The sequence below is a fragment of the Dipodomys merriami genome, unplaced genomic scaffold (genome assembly GCF_024711535.1).
Source record: "Dipodomys merriami isolate MVZ:Mamm:240054 unplaced genomic scaffold, mDipMer1.0.p SCAF_2, whole genome shotgun sequence".
NCBI lineage: Eukaryota > Metazoa > Chordata > Mammalia > Rodentia > Heteromyidae > Dipodomys > Dipodomys merriami.
Genome location: NW_027203381.1, coordinates 76,649,449 through 76,666,511, shown reverse-complemented (window position 1 = coordinate 76,666,511; position 17,063 = coordinate 76,649,449). Strand labels below are relative to the sequence as shown.

Here is a 17,063-nt window from a genome sequence, read left to right as displayed (position 1 = left end):
GCTAACTGGTGATGGCATCACAAAACAACGAAAGAAAGACAATGCTGCTTCTCATTCCTATTCTTCTGTTCTTCTCACTATGTATGTGAGAGAGTAGCTTTCCAAGGGGGGAAAAAGTCAAGAACTATCTGGAATTATTTTTCAAGGTTTCTAACCTTGAAAATCCCTTTAGAGAAAGAATTGCATAGGGTTTCAGGTTTAGAATAGTCACATGAAGAAGGTTCTGGGTGAAACAATATGGCAGGCTAACCAACTTTAAAATAAATAGAGTTCTTTATTTTTTGAATAAAAACTGATACTAGACACCAACTCTGACAAAGCAGTCAAACTCAAAAAGTCGCAAAAAAAGCAGTGGGTGGGAGGGGTATTGCTTAAGATGTAGCACTTCTACCTGCTATAACCAAGGGTGTTAGTTCAATCCTCTGTTCCAACCTTTCTTCTCCCCCTCTCCACAAAATAAGGAAAGGTGACATAAAAGGGTTAAATGATTTGTTCACAATCCCATAGTAAGAAAATATAAGGTAAGAGACAACAGAGATGTATCTACAACTCCACTCTTCAGAGCCCCATTAAGGAACTCTTCTTACATGTCCTTCTTGTAAACTTTGTTGAGCTCTGTTTTATTCATCTATGAAATAGGGATAATCCAAATTTCCTGACTTTTTGTCAGGGATAACATATAAATCCAATGAACAAAGAATATATGCTAAAATCTACAAAGAATTAATTATCCTAGAATGAAAATGTGGATTTAAAATTGCTGACCATTCCATCCTTTTGGAAGACGATCCAGTATTAAGTCATCTATCTTACACATAAGACAACTGTACTTTCTGCCACTCTGCATGAATTATACTGACAAGGGAACTATAGAGCAGTAGGGAGTCAATGGGGGAAGTATGGCAGTAACCAGGGTGCTTCTAAATTGTATTTTTAATTCTTTACTTACATTTGTGCTTCACAGATTGTGGGGGATCTTGTGATTTTTTTCCCCCTCTAGTTTTATGGGAATTGTAACTAAATAGAACAGAAGCTGAGCAGAAAAGGCTCTGAGCACTCTAGTTCTGAACCCAGACTTCTTCCTGAGAGTTTGTTGAGAGGTGTGTTTTGGCCAAACCAGCATTATCGGACCTCTGCTCCTAAAGGAAGGAAATATAAAGTTAACATACCTTAATCTATCATCCATTCACTATTTTTAAACTCATTTACTGGAGAGAGAGAGAAAAAAAAGAACATATCTGCATAATGCTTATATTTCAATGTTTCTATGCACTTTATAATATCTTTAAATTTGAAATAACCCAAATATCCATCAATAGATGAAGGAGCCATCAATGGGTTGGTATATACAGATAGTAGAATAGTATGGACAATTAAATGAATGACCTTTGAATGCTGAAACAACATGGTTGAATCTTATGAAAGAAGCCAGAGGAAAAGACTCTGTATGGTACGATTCTTTTCCCATAAAATTCTAGGAAGTTCAGATTAAGCTATATAGCAAAGAAGCAGATCAGTGGTTATCTGGAGACAGATGGACAGGAGAGAAAAATTACAAAGATGCATGAGGAAACATTTGCAGGTGGTGACAATGTTTATTGACTTTTCTATGGTTTACGAGTGTGAAACTAATTAAAATAAATGCAAGTATACATTTTAAATGTGTGCGGTTCATTATATGCCAATTACATTCTAATAAAGCTGTTTTAAAAAGACAAAAATGTCTACAAGTACTAAGATTTCTTTGTCAAAACAGAGCAGCTTATGGGGGAAGGGATGCTATGATTTTATTGAATGATAAACCTTGAAAAGATCCCTTCTTCCCCCACGATAGACTGCCCACATGATTTTTAGCGGTGGATACACAGTGGGCTTTTCAGAGTACCTCCAAAGCTATGGGAAACCTTTTTCTTTCTTTCTTTTTTTTTTAAAATCCCCTGCTCTAGAGGACCCAGTGTCTATAGAGCTGTACTGTTGATTCTCTTTTTCTAAATGGTATCTCTATAAATTACTGCAGTGAGTGGATAAAGGAAGCTCTCTTAGCAATTAGTTTTCTGGTGTGCTCCCAGTTCTAACCTTTCATCCTGTGAAATTTCCATTGTTGCTCGAATGCTTTAGCATTGCTTTGTCCAAGAATAGTTTTTCTAGTGGCATCCAAGTATAAAAGAGTTTCTAGTGCTCAAAGGAATGACTCAGAGATACACGTTCTTGTTAATTGATATAGTTACAGAGCATTATCAGATTTTAGCAATACTGTTGAAAGTGCCTATTTTCTACATTTATCTGATGCTCTTGGTGTGGGAATACTAACAAGAGAAAAATTTTGCATTAGTAAACTGACAACACACTTGTATTCATAGCATTTGTGGTGTGTTTTTAAATGAAATGAATCCTTTTAATAAAGCAATTTTAAAATCATGCACAAGAACACATTTTTACTGTTGCTCATATTCTGCTAGACAGAACAGTCCAAAACACACTTAAAGAGAAATGTTAACTCTCACAAAACCTATTAAAAGAAAATGGTTTGGGAAGAAACAGCCAAATCCAGAAAGCCAATGGGAGTCGAAAGAAAGAGAAATTAGGGAGCTAAAGAGCTATCATGGAGTCTCTGCTTTGCCATTAATTAACCGTGAGACTTTGGCAAATTAGTCATCTTGCAAAACTGATTCCTTATCTGTTGAATAAAAGGTTATAATAAATGTTCAAAGTTCCTTTTTAGCTTTCCTCTAAGAATTTGTACCTTCCTCTTGTGTTAGAAAATGAGATAGGGAGGAAAGTCACACTATACTAAATTTTAGATTTCTTTTAGCTATATCACTGCATAAAACTGTAAGTCGAATTCTTCTAGAGCACCAAAAGGTGTCTGTTCCAAATTACCTTCTACCGTAAAGTACTTAAACCATTTGGTACCATGATGTAGAAGTTACTTATGCAAATGCTGCTGTAGATGTTCACTAATATAAATGCCTTGCAGCAAATAAGGTAGCACCAAGGTTAGTACCTAATTCTGCCCATTAGCTATAGTCACTGTAATTCAGGGTAAGTATCTGGGATGCACTTACAAAATGGAATTTACTACGGGAATAGTAAAATAAACATAAGAAATACTATTAGAGAACAGCAGCTCAGCAGATACTTTAATTATATCATTTCAGCTTTGAATAATACCATCAACTTGGCAATTTGGGAGCCCTGGAAGACAATTCTATGCCTGGAGCTCAGAGTGAAATGATTTTGGTGTGTGGTATTATGTCCATGCACTGCACAGAATCAGAAAAAGATGTATGCACTTTGGTCTATTTTTATTTATTTTCAATGTTACGTTATCTAGTCACTGGCCATTAGGGTTACAGATATAGCTTCTTTCTGCAATGGATTAATAAAAAAAAACATTTTCCATGGGTATAAAGATTAACAAAAAATACCAAAAAAAATGCTACAAAAATGATCATCTTTATGTGATACCCAGGAAACACTTATCCCAATGATACCATACTTTCAATTTTATATGACATTTGTTTTCAGATCTTCATGTTTAACAATCTGCTACACAAGAGATTTTGAAACAATGCTAGAATTTGTTTGTAAGATGTTCTGCACTCTTCTGTTTGTTGTCTCATGATTTCTTCTTAGCTGTTACTGATTGATACTAGATACCCAGGAAAGCACTGTGTGTGTGTGTGTGTGTGTGTGCATTGTTCAAACAACTTTTTAATCACAATACATGTAAAAGAAGGTTTTCAAATTTAATTTACTCTCATTTAACAAGGCTGCCAAGAAAAGATCAAGGTAAAAGCCAAACTTTCTTTTAATACAACAAAGACAGTAACCCTTGCCTGATCTCTAGTCCTCCCTACAGCATTCTCTCTCTGCCACCCATAGAATACTACTTACAGATCCTATCCATTGCCAATCAGCACCTCATCTTTATACATGTACTCTCACTAACACTAAAAAGTCTTCCAAGACTTGATTCAAGGATTCTCATTTTGAAAACTTACCAACAACTTATCATCAGTTCTAACCAGAAATCTATGTATGCTTTTCTCTGTTTATTCATCTTATACTTCTGAAAACTGAAGCTTTTGTGTCTCTGAATTACAATATCTCTGTGAATATCTGTATTTCCCAAACATATTTGTGATCTTCTTCACATATGAACTTGTTTATTTTCTCATTTCTTGAGCTAAGCACAGATCTGTCTTTTAGTAGCAACTCAATTTTAGATAAATGAAAAATGAATGAACAAATTAGTTTCCAAACTAATAAACTTGGTCTTAATCTGAAGAGAACTGAAATTATGCCTCTAAGTTTAGACACCAGTTAATTGCCATCATTGATGCAGTGTAGCTAGGCTCTGGCTGGCAGAGCCTGAGATACAGTGACTATAACAACTTGTCCAAGACACTCAACTCTGCTTTAGCAAGACACCATTCAAACCCAGTAAAAAGAGTCTTTCAATAGTGGACTTAGATATAAAGTACTGCAGAAAATACACAGACCAAGACAAGAGAATCACTTCATCTTCAAATCATGTCATGAATCCACACTTTTATTTTGCCTATAACTATTACTAGCTATGGGACACTTAGTTTTCTCACATGATTCAAATATCCTTGTAAAAAACTATCCCATGTTCATGGTGTAAATATATTGGTAATTCCATATGAACTACCACCACTACCATCATGATATATTTGGTGTCTCAGCCATTATGCCAAAAGCACTACACGTACATAGGCTTGATCATTTACAGTTCTTAAGCTGTTCGGAGTCAGAGACATACTAGGACTGTTAAGGCTGATGGCATGAGAGTCAGTCTCTTTTTTCCTGCACATTCATTGCTACTCAGAACAACATTCACTGAGCATGTTTAGTAATAGCATTTGTTTTGGTAATGCTCTTATCACTGTTAATACTACAGGGACATTTGTATTTGAAGCTGGGCTGTGACAAGTAGCTCTAGCCAAGGGAAGAAACACTCCAATCTTTGAGTTACAGGACTACCTTTGGCAAAACAAATCAAAAACCTGTGCTTACTCACTAACCTGACATCGTTACATAATTTTGTATGGAATTAAAGAGCAAAATAGCACTCTGAATAAATGTGAAAGGATAGAAAGTAAAACCAAAAGAAAACAAGATGCCAAATGAGAAGATGGAAATGCTGAAGGAAAGTAAAGACAAAAGAAGAAAATAAAAGAAGAGAAAAAAATCACACAGGTAAAGGAAAAAGCAAATCTCCAGCACCTGTTGTGCAGAATAGTAGAAAGGGTTCCCTGAACATCACTGTTCTCCCAATTTCTAGAGATAGATTAACAAATTAATATAAACTGAGCATACATTTGCTGACTGTGGTGGCACCGAGTCACCTTGGACCTCATCAGCATTGCTAAACATCGCCCATAACCTTTCCATTATCACTGAGGGTCTACTCAGCACCAGGCCCAACTGCTCCAATAATTTCAATTACTTTCCCTGACAAATTTTATGTTTCATGTATTTTAGTGGCCTGATAATTATGATTTCTCTCATTTCTCGCTATTGAGCTTAATGGGTTCCAGCATGAGTGTGCAGTTTCAGAAATGAAGTTCCACTTGAATTCACAAGTTATTATCTACGTTCATTAATGGAATTGGAAAAGAGAGAGTGGAGAAGAGATAAAGAATGAAGAAGGAAGAGATGAGTGAGCAGGGTGGAAGAGAGCAAAAGAGAAAACAAAAGTATTGAGAAATAAAAATCAACCAATGGTGAATAAATACAAAGTCAGACTAGGTATAAATAGAACCTAAGATGGAAAGTAAAATACAAAATTCACCGAACAGATCATTTCTATTACTGGACCCGTAAGTGAGGAAGAAATACAATGTGTTGAAAAATTCTCAGACTTCCCAGCTCTATACTGGCTCCCTTACTTAATTATCCTTAGGCACATTATTTCATTTCATTGGGCATCTGTTTTTGTTTTCCCTAAGTGCATGATGTCATTAAATCTACAGGACTAACTTTATTTCCTCTTTCGCAGATCCTCTTCTATGCATGTGTTGTGTGCAGGTGCACATGTGTATGAACAGACATTTATGGACTGACAATAAGATATTGTAATGATTCAGGGAGCTGGAGTTTTTTAGAGGCTGTAGAGCAAGAAGAAAAGGAGCATGAACAACTTAATTTTGCTGAGCATTAACAACATTCCTACCATGTGTGGACAGGACTTTCCTTCCTACATTTGGCATAAAAATAATAGAAAGAAATAAGAAAGTTTGAAAACATTCCTGTCAATAGAAGCCTAGTACATAAATTATATCAATTCAACATGATTATTGTGTAAGATTTTGGGAGGAAAAATACTGTGGTAGAGTAAAATGTCAATAGAATCCAATCCATGAACTATTTTTTTTATTACTAATAAGTTTTTTTTATTGTGACAATACCGTACAGAGGGGTTACAATTACATGAGTAAGGTAATGAGAGTACATTTCTTATCAAGCATTGTTGCGTCCTCCTTTGTTTCCCCTAACCATCCCTGCCTTCCCAACTCCCCCACCCTCTGTGTAAAGTTCATTTTTTGATATAACATCTTGTACATCTCATTGTGGCAATAGGTCCACCTGTATCCCTAAATTAAACTATTTGTTTTTTTTCCTTCTCCTACATAAATTATACTAACATCAAATACAGTGAAAACAGGGGTTATACTGTCAGGGAGGGACATACAAAGCAACAATTTTTGTTCGTTTTATGCCAACCCTGGGGCTTGACTCAGAGCCTCCTGCTCTCAGCCTTTCCCCTCAAAGCTGGTGTTCTACATTTGTGTCATAGTTTTACTTTTAGCTTCTTGCTTGCTAACTGGAGTTAAGAGTCACGTGAATGTGAACATTTCTGCCTGGGCTGGCTTTGAACCTTAATCCTCAGATCTCAGACTCCTTAGTAAGTAGGATTATAGGCATAAGACACTGGCCTCAGCATCTGCATCTCACCAACAAATTTATTATCACCTGTTAGGATGTGGATATGTTGTAAAAAAAACTCCAATTTGGAAGTGTTGCTGTGGCTCAAGTGGTAGAGTGCTTAATTGAGATGAAGAGCTTAGGAACAGTGCCCAGGCCCAGAGTTCAAACTCCATGACTGACTAATAAATAAATGAATGAATGAATGAATAAATAAATAACACACAATATTACTTACCAGGCGAGGGTGGCTCATGCCTGTAATCCTAGCTACTCAGGAGGCTGAGATCTGATGATTATGGTTCAAAGCCAGCCTGGGCAAGAAAGGCCTTGAAACTCTTATTTCTAATAAACCACCAGAAAGCTGGAAGTGGTGCTGTGGCTCAAGTGGAAGGGCACTAGCCTAGAGCTGAAGAGCTGAGGGACAGTGCCCAGGCCCAGAGTTCAAACCCCACTACTGACAAAAATAAATCAATAAATACATAAAAAGGCTCCAATTTTTCCTATTTTGTAGCCTTTTGCCAAATAATTGGAACTTAATCTTAACTTGCATATAGAGAGAGTGCACAAATATTTTTTTTTAACCTTTGGAAAAGAAGTTGCTGAGAAAAGTAGGCTAAAGAAAGATGAAATAGGTTTTTTTCTTCAAGAGGCTAACAATTGTGTCATAGAAAGGTAATACAATAAATGCTATATATAAGACATGTATTAGGTGGGCTTATGGAAGGAAAGTACTGTATTTATTTTGAAAGACTCTCTTTTAACAAAGGCTCATGTCTTAAGCCAAGGAGACCATCTCTAGTTTTACCATTTCATACACAAGTGAGCTACTTGGAAAAATAAACTAATGAGTAGACTCATTTTCTGTGTCTCAGAAAACAACAACAACAACAAATTAACAGCACAGAGCAGCACGGGGTAAGCCCTGCATTGTAAGCACTCAAAATGACAAAATGATAATGATTTACAGATGAGAATGTTTACAAATTAACATTCAACCAAAAATCTAAAAACGTAGCAAAATACAGAAATAGTAAAAAAATAATAATAATTATATGTGGAAATAGCTGAACTGACAAATCATTTTACATGTCCTGACCCTATATTCTGCAAGTAAAAGGTATCAATTTTCTCAAATGATCCTAAGGAAGATTACTGAAGGAGGGCTTATCTCTTTCAGTTTATTTAAAATGAAGTCAAAGGGATTTTCCTAGTTAATACTGACTGAAGGAAAATAACCTATGAATTGAGCAATGTGTTTCTTTCTCACCACAATCATGTCTATAGACAAGTAAACAAAAGTTTAAGTCCACCTATACTTTGTTGTAAATATATTTGAGAAGGAAATTTTCTTTCCTTCCTTTCTTTCTTTCTTTCTTTCTTTCTTTCTTTCTTTCTTTCTTTCTTTCTTTCTTTTTCTTTCTTTCTTCCTTTCTTTCTTCCTTTCTTTCTTCCTTTCTTCCTTTCTTTCTTCCTTCCTTCCTTCCTTCCTTCCTTCCTTCCTTCCTTCCTTCCTTCCTTTCTTTCTTCCTTTCTTTCTTTCTTTCTTTCTTTCTTTCTTTCTTTCTTTCTTTCTTTCTTTCTTTCTTTCTTTCTTTCTTTCTTTCTTCTTTCTGCCTCTGTCTGTCTGTCTGTCTGTCTGTCTGTCTGTCTCTCTCTCTCTCTCTCTCTCTCACTCTCTCCCTCTGTCTCTCTTTCTTTCTTTGGCTTGTCCTGGAGTTTTAACTCAGTGCCTGCGCACTGTCCCTAGCAGCTATGTGCTCAAAGCTAGCACTCTACCATTTGAGCCATGGCACCACTTTGGCTTTTTTTCTGGTTAATTAGAGATAAGAGTCTCAGGACTCTCCTGCCCTGGCTGGCTTCAAACTGTGATTCTCAGATCTCAGCCTTCTGAGTAGAGAAGGCAATATTCAAGAAAGATTTTGATTAACTTCTCAATTAATTGATATAATCAATTCTTAAAGAGACCCTTTAGTTTTTTTCTTTTTGTTTATTTGTTTTTTGCTGGTCATGGGGCCTGAACTCTGGGCCTGGGCGCTGTCCCTCAGCTATTCAGCTCAAGGCTAGCACTATTCCACTTGAGCCACAGCACCATTTCTGGCTTTTTCTGCTTATGTGGTACTGAGGAATCGAACCCAGGGTCTCATGCATGCGAGGCAAGCACTCTACCACTGAGCCACCTTCCCAGCCCCCCTTTTAGTTTTTACAGTTCAACACTGCATCTCTGTTCAGAGGTAGATGAAAGTCAGTAGTGTTTAACCACTTGAAATATCAATATCAGTTTTCTTTTAAGAAACAAGCAAGGGATGATAGGACTGGAAAGGAGAAAGAATGAAGAATAGAAGTCACCTGGGGCTGAAGTAAATTCAATCCATTGACTCTAATTCAAAGGCTAGGTGAACTTCTCTTCTAGCTTGGGCATTTGGGGAAGTTCAAGGTATTTAAGGATGAGTGAAGAATTACTGTTTTTGAAATTCTCACATTCTATGATTGAAAATGACAAACACATTTGAAAATAATTACAGCCCCTGGAAGAGAAAATAAATGCCAAGATGTGGGAGGTAATAACTAATTACTAGGCAGGAGAGCATGTTGCTTACTTCAGGGATAGGTCAGATTTCAACAGTGGCAAGGAAAAGGACAATTTAAAATGTCAGGTAGGTGTGAGCCAAGCTGCTGTTGTAAAGTTTTCACTAATTACTCAGGTTGATACTGTTTCTCATACAGCCTACCTATCAACTATCTCCAAGTCACTACTTAAATGAAGCAAAGTGAGGTATCCACATGACTTCCACCACAGCTTAAAAATATTCAAACTAATGCTTTAGTTATAGAAACCTCTAAAGTAGACACATCTGAACTTGCCATCTCCTGGTTGTAAGCCTGTTTTATTCCAGCAGAATTATATTGAATACCAAATTAAGAAATTTGACGTTATTGACCGTTTAGTCTCATTATTTTACATATGGGTGCCTTTTGCTCAGTTATTCAGAACACAGAGGCATTTGATTGATAAAAAGGCATGATACGGTAGTAGTTTAGGCCTCCTGTGTTTAGAAATTATCTTTTGTAGGGTCCAAGGCTTTAAAAATTCCAACTAGCAACCATTAATCCAGGTTTTCAGAGGCAATTCCAACATTTCTTTGACTTATTTGAGTTACCTAATTATCAGTATTGCCATAGTTTTGTATTCAAAGTTTAGATGGATAATAATACATATAGAACTCAAGAGAAATAGAATATTCTACCAGTAAAGTTTTCATAACGATAAAATGACTCAGAATGAAAGAAGAAAGGCTTTCTCAGAAAATTTCTAGAAAATAAAGAACTTCCTTACTTTGTGAAAGTTACTCTGATTTTTTTTAAACTATAGCCATATCAATTCTGATTTGTATCTCTCAGTAAGAAGAAGGGAAAAATCTCTGAATCGGTTGTGCGTTTACTTTATCTTTTAATACCAATTTTTAAGACCAATTGCCTCTTTTGATCAATTTAAAATAAAGTATGAGCTAAAAGTCAACTTTACCGTTCATTTTTGTATATCTTTGGTGTTATGTTATTTTCATAGGCTTCCATTGGAAGATACATAATAAAATACTAATAGAAATAAGAATAATGGAGTTGAAGCACAAAAAATGGAGAGGATGTTGTTTTAAAGTTCGTGTGATATGTAAGTCCCGAGTGTAAGGTCTGCTCCTGGATGGCCAGCAGACTCCACCCTCCTTCCAGCCAAGTCTCCACCCAGTACCTGTGTTGCCCAGATAACTAACACACCTGGAAGAAGTAACATCTGCATCTGCTGAGGTCACATCTGGACTCGATGTGACCATACCTTTCCCCACCCCTACCTCTAGATAAGGCCTAGCCCAGGACCAGACGCTCTCTCTCCCAGCCACATGGAGTGCCAACATGGCCTGGTGCCAGCCAGAATAATGAATAAACCTACCCCTTACCTGAATACCACGTGTGTGGTGTTGTTCTTACTTGGCCTCTTCTTTAAAAACCTAACACCTTGCATCTGCTTCTATCTCTCAGTCCTAGTTTCCATAGTCCCAGTACATTAATTAGCAGTATGAAATAATATTTGTCATGTAAAACAATATTTGAAGCATTCATTAAAGCCTCATTATGTGCCAGGCACTTAACATAATTTAAATCTAATTTCACCAACACATATACATTAATGAGGAAACAAACTCAGAGAGCAAGCTCAAGCCACATTCTAGGGTTATAGATTCAAGTTGCTATGGAGAAAAAAGTTGACCCTTTGCATATCTGAATTCCAAAACAAATTCCTAATTACATGACTTTTAAGGGTCAGTAGAACTAAAAATCCAGCTCTGTCTTCGAGCAAAATGACAGCAATCAGGTTGCTTTACCACTTTCCCCCTCATTCTCAGTAAAAATCTAAATTCACTGGAGATACGAAAAATGCCAGGTCTATTCTTCTACATTAAAAGAAATCTTTCTAATATCAGGGATGGAGAAGGGCAGATTTGCCTCACAGGTGGTCAAGCTGAGAGGTGAAGCACTGATTCTGTTGTGGGAATCCAATCCGGAATTGGAGGCAGAAATCTCAATTATAGTGTTGTCCAACAGAAATAGATTAGTCTTTGGTGTTCATGGGGAATTGATTCTGAGAACCCCTCTTCTCCTGAGGTTGGTAAAACCCTTAGATGCCAAATTCCTTTATAAAACTTTGTATCTTTTATCTGTAGCCTATGCAAATACACTGTTGAACCTTAAATCATTGCTAGATAACTGATATATGGAATAGAATGAAAATGCTGGATAAACAGGTTTTTTAAATAAACTATTGTGTAGAGAATAATGGCAAGAAAAAAAAACTCAATGCATGATCAGTGGATACAGAATTTCCTTCTCTGAATGTTTTCTATCAGTGCTTGGCTGAGTCCTCAGAAGAAGTGCCTATTCATATGGTGAACTGATTTTCTAGTGCAGAGAAATGGATGTAACTTAAAATTCTCTAGTAGTCATACTTAAAATAGTAAAGGTATACAACTGAAATTAATTTAACAATGCATGTGACATAATCCAATTTACCTAAAGGATTAACATTTTAACATGTAATCTATAAACCATATTGAAATGTTTTACTTTGTATTAAAACAAACAAACAACTAAACCTGGTATGAGGTTCACCCTTAGAACAGTTATATTTCAAGTGCTCAATAGGAACACATGGCTAGACATTATGATACTGGACATTTGAGCACTAGTAGGTTTGTAACTGGGGTACTAAGCCAGATACCTAACTCTGGGTTCAATATGTCAGGTCTGCCTCCTGCCCCATGATTCTGAATAAAGACACAAGTAATTGTGAAGGGCAGAGAAAGGAGGGTGATTGCATACCAAGGACATGCAGTGAGAAGAGGCAAAGGAAGCACTTCTATCTGTGTTCAGAGTATAGGGAGGAACTTTAGATTTAAAGAAAGAACCGGGTAAGGGAGTGCAAAGTATGCATCCTTAAGATGTCCTGGTCAGGGTGTAGTTTGGTTGATCATTATCTCAGTTCTGGTTCTTGTGAGGGTTTCTGGGAAAGTCATTGCTGTCATCACTTGAAAGGGAACAATATGATTCCCATGAAATGATTACTACTGCTCCAGGGTGCAGTCTCATCATTATGGGGAATTATCCTCATTTGGGAAATTAGCCTGCAAGACTCTTCTGTTCTTTTCCTTGGGGTGTAGTTTATATCCCCTGAAATTATAAAGACGTTATCGATCAATCTTGTCCTTTCTGGAACCCAAGGTGATTGCAGGAGAGAGACTCAGAGTAAAGGAGACAAAATAGAGATAAGAATGACAAGAAGTGTTTTGCTCTTGTTGTTGCTGTTGTTTTTCTATTTTGGTTAATTCATAGGCCTAGGGAAGGAATCAGTGTGTGTGTGTGTGTGTGTGTGTGTGTGTGTGTGTGTATGTGTGTGTGTGTGTGTGTGTGTGTGTGTGTGTGTGTGTGTGTGTGTGTGTGTGTGTGTGTGTGTGTTTAATTTGTAGCAAAGACTTACAGACAGGCTCAAAAACAAAAATCCTCTTTTGTAAATCCTCATCGTTCAGTATGAGTTTTGATACATGTAAGAAGGGGTATAATTCCTACAAAAGTTTGAAGTAATAAAGATAGTGATACCCATTCAGGTTGGCTGTAAGAATAAAGATCATTTAAAAACATAAAACATAAGATGAAAGCTTGATCAGAGAAGGTAGCTGAAAAATATTGTATTAAAGTGAACCAACTTCAGGCAAAAATAATTGAAGTATAAAAATCAACCTAATGAAAATTGAAGTATGATAAAATAACCTCATAGACTAGGAGAAAGGCTATAGAAAAAGAGAGGAAGAATAAATGGAAATAAAAGGTATAAAAATAGAACCACACTTGTAGAGCAGACATTTACTTAACATCTATTGTCCAACACTAACTGAACAGGAAGCTGAAATTCTTCCTTCCCATTACAGAGAAAGAAAATCTGAAGACAGAAGAACTTATTTTTATTGTCTACTAGTCTATGAATTGGCCATGAGTCTAAATCAATACTCTGTATTTTCTCATTCACATTGCCTGTAGGAAAAAAAAAAGGGGGGGGGGAAGAAAAAAAAATACAATCTGCCAGCTGCCTTGTGCCTGTGTTGCTGACTGGAGGTAGACACAGAGGGGACTTGCTAAGGGCAAGGTGGAAGGAGGGTTGAAAGCTTGAAAGTGTCTGTGTTTCAAAGCCCTAGCTACCACCCCCAAGCCTTTAAGGTGTTAATGAAGGCAGGAAGCCAGCCCCTGCACAGCTGTTTTACCACACAGTTGTTATTCTGAGGACATTTACCTGCTGTTCTCTTGGTGTTGTTGAAGATAAAAAGTGAAGAATTGGCTTTGACATAGAGTCAGAGAGCATGGGTGAAAAAAAGCAAAAGAAACTCTTGAAAAGGAGGTTGGTTGGAAGGTGGAAGGAGTTTGTCCAATAGCCTGCTCTAGAAATTCAGATACCAGGATAAATTCTTATCTGAACTGTCCATTTTCAGGATGCCACCTGCCTTTTGTTTGTAAATACAAAATAAAGAACCTATTCCAAACTGTACCTGTGAAATGGAGATAACCGTTAGTCTGTGTTCCAGCGAATGGTGAGCTTATTTCATGGTAGTGAGAAGAGTTTTCATCACATTGCTGCTATAGAGTCGACTCTTACTGACAACTTGGATGAACAGGAAAGGAGGGATCCGGCGGCTCCACTGAACTGACTTTCATAAAAAGTAGCTAATGAAGAAAATCAAGTTATTTTCATTTAAAGATCATTGCTGAGGGGAAAGAAAAACCAAATGAGCTGAAGAATAATAAGACCCTCTTTAAAAATGGAATCATAATGAATTCCCATTTCTATTTGGCTAAGTATTTTACTCTAATTACTTAACTTATAGCCTTGTGAGAGAATTAAATAGTAGACTTTGATCATTTACTCAAAAATTCTTTCAAATTTATCTATGTTCCTTTCAAGATCTGTGACTGGGGGGAGAGGCGGTGGGAAGGTAGCTCAGTGGTAGGGCGCTTGCCTTGCATGCATGAGGCCCTGGGTTCCATTCCTTAGCACCACATAAGCAGAAAAAGCCAGAAGTGGCGCTGTGGCTGAAGTGGAAGAGTGCTAGCCCTGAGCTGAAGAGCTGAGGGACAGTGCCCAGGCCCAGAGTTCAGGCCTCAGGACCGGCAAAACCAAAAAAGATCTATGATTGTCACAACTCTATTTTAGGCCCTAGTTATAGACTAATGTAAAGAAAATTGTTTCTTTATACCCATTCTGAGTTCATGGCTATGATGTCTATAACATAAGGCATAAGAAAAATATACTTTTTTATTAGAAAAAATGTAAGTTGTGTATTATCACATAGGAGCTTACATATGGAAATGAAGATCCAAAGAAATTGTTACACCTCTGTATTTTTATGCTAATTTCAATAATAAAAATGTGATAGGACAAAAAAATATGTGATGGAATAGTAGTACAGTCTGAAAAAAATACAGTAAAGCCTGAGCCTTCCCTGTGTTCCTGAATTTTTAGGGAGTAGGTTGTTCCCTTCCTCTGGGTAGGAAGAGGGGATCTTTCACATGAGGTTTTTATTATCTGCATCTGGGAAAAGTAACAACAACAATAAAAACTTTCCTAGTTTGAAGTAATACATTAATGTTGTTGAGGGAGAAGGACTGTTTCTCTAATTCCTTCATCTTAAAGTATTTAGGAGTCTAAGTGCCATTTGGGGGTTAGTGTGTCAAACCCCATCAGCATAAAGACATGATTAGGTGACCTCTGAACAGATGTCTTCTTCTTTGGAATACAAGGCTATATTCCATAACCTTAATGGTGGCTAGAGGTAGATATATGATTGAGTACTAGCCAATGAATTGTGGGAGAAATTGTTACCGTAACTTGACAATTGTGAGTCTTCATAATGTGACCTTCCTTAGAAGCTGCATTGAAGACGATAGAAACACAAGGTAGGAAGAGGCATGATTCTCTTTAGGAGACAATGATACAAACATTGATTTTAGATATAGAGTTGAGGGTTGAAAGTGAAGTAGAAAGTAAACAATATTACAGGATCAAATGCTATCTTAACCTAAGGAGGATAGCTCTGTGGTCTTGCGTGCTCGTGGGAGACAGACAATAAATAAGCCAATTACATCAATTGTGCAGTATTATGAAAATGTGAATCCCCAAGTAGATTCCCACCTTGATGTTAAAAGATTAACACTGGCAAAGATATAAAGTAGCAATATTGCTATCTAGATACTAGAATATAGCATCACTTATACTTTTCTTCCTGCCTTTCCTCCTACTTGACAGCAAATACACATACCTCTTTTGTCAAGTAAAATCTATTCCTTGAAACTGTGGTGGACTCCACAGAAGATGAAATGAGAGAAATCATATCATTGTAAAATTTTGAGTCTGAAATTCTCTTTATTGTAACCACTTGTTAAAATGTGTGTGTGTGTGTGTGTGTGTGTGTGTGTGTGTGTGTCTTTTTCTGAACAGCAATGGACTGGAAGGAGCCCATCTGTGTTGAAGGTTCTGCAGCCTGACTGAATAGAGCTTTGTGACTGCAGAGAGATGGAATGTTGAGGATCAAAAGCCAAAATTATCTTGAGCTATCTTTAGTCCTCTTAACAGGCATTTACTAGCAATCTCTGTATCTATCAAACATCTTGTGACTGCTAGGTAAAATCTTGGTATATATTTTTAAGCATAGCAGATCATGAGCTTCCACCAACCATAAAGCCTAACGATGTTACAGTATAACTTTGAATCCTATAAAATTGCCCTTCTCTGCTAGAGCCCACCTACCTGATATTGCTACCAATGTATTTGGTAAACTTAGGACTTTAATTTGCTCAATGACTGTCTCTTTTAAAATAGAACACATCTTTCTGGGTAACTTGAATAAGCATTCTTAAGCCATAACCACTCTTACCTGGTTCAGAATAAAGTGTCTTAAAACCTTTGAAACAAAAACTGTGTTTTATATCCATGGCTGCCTTTAAATTTTCTCCACAAGTGAAAATAGGAATGGTCATTATAGACCCTACTGGGCCTAGGCACCAGGGTCTCATGCCTGTAATCATAGCTAAGATCTGAGGTTCAAAGCCAGGCCCCTGAGAAAAATTCAAGAGACTCTTTTCTGCAACAAATCAGCAAAAGGCCTGAAGTAGAGGCAGGCTCAAGTGGTAAAGCAACAGCCTGGAGTGGAAGAGTTAAAATTCTGAAGTCCCTGAGTTAAAGGCCTAGTACTCATACACACACACACAAACACACAGACACACACACACACACACACACACACACACACACACAAATAGCCTAATGTAGAAGAGCACAAAGGGAAGCTATTTCTATATTTCTAGGGCCTTAGCATGCCCATCTCCACAATTAGAAGTGTAAAGCCCCTCCTAGCATTTTTAAGCTTTTGAACCCAATCCTTTTTAGAGAGAGAGCCACAAGGGTTGAAGAAAATGGTAGAAATGTTACTTAAACGTACTGTTTGTTGGGAGACAGTTTTCGGAGTATATGGGTTCAAGTGATGAGCCTCAGCATATGACCTTTGAATCCCAAT

The 17,063-nt window shown here is 36.9% G+C and overlaps 1 non-coding gene across 1 annotated transcript; it reads left to right on the top strand.

The window, feature by feature from the left end:
• Positions 1–12,939: 12,939 nt before the first annotated feature.
• On the top strand, positions 12,940–13,063 carry LOC138832698 (small nucleolar RNA SNORA40). The gene has a single exon (XR_011373641.1). It is a non-coding gene; the product is annotated as a small nucleolar RNA SNORA40 (small nucleolar RNA).
• Positions 13,064–17,063: the final 4,000 nt, after the last annotated feature.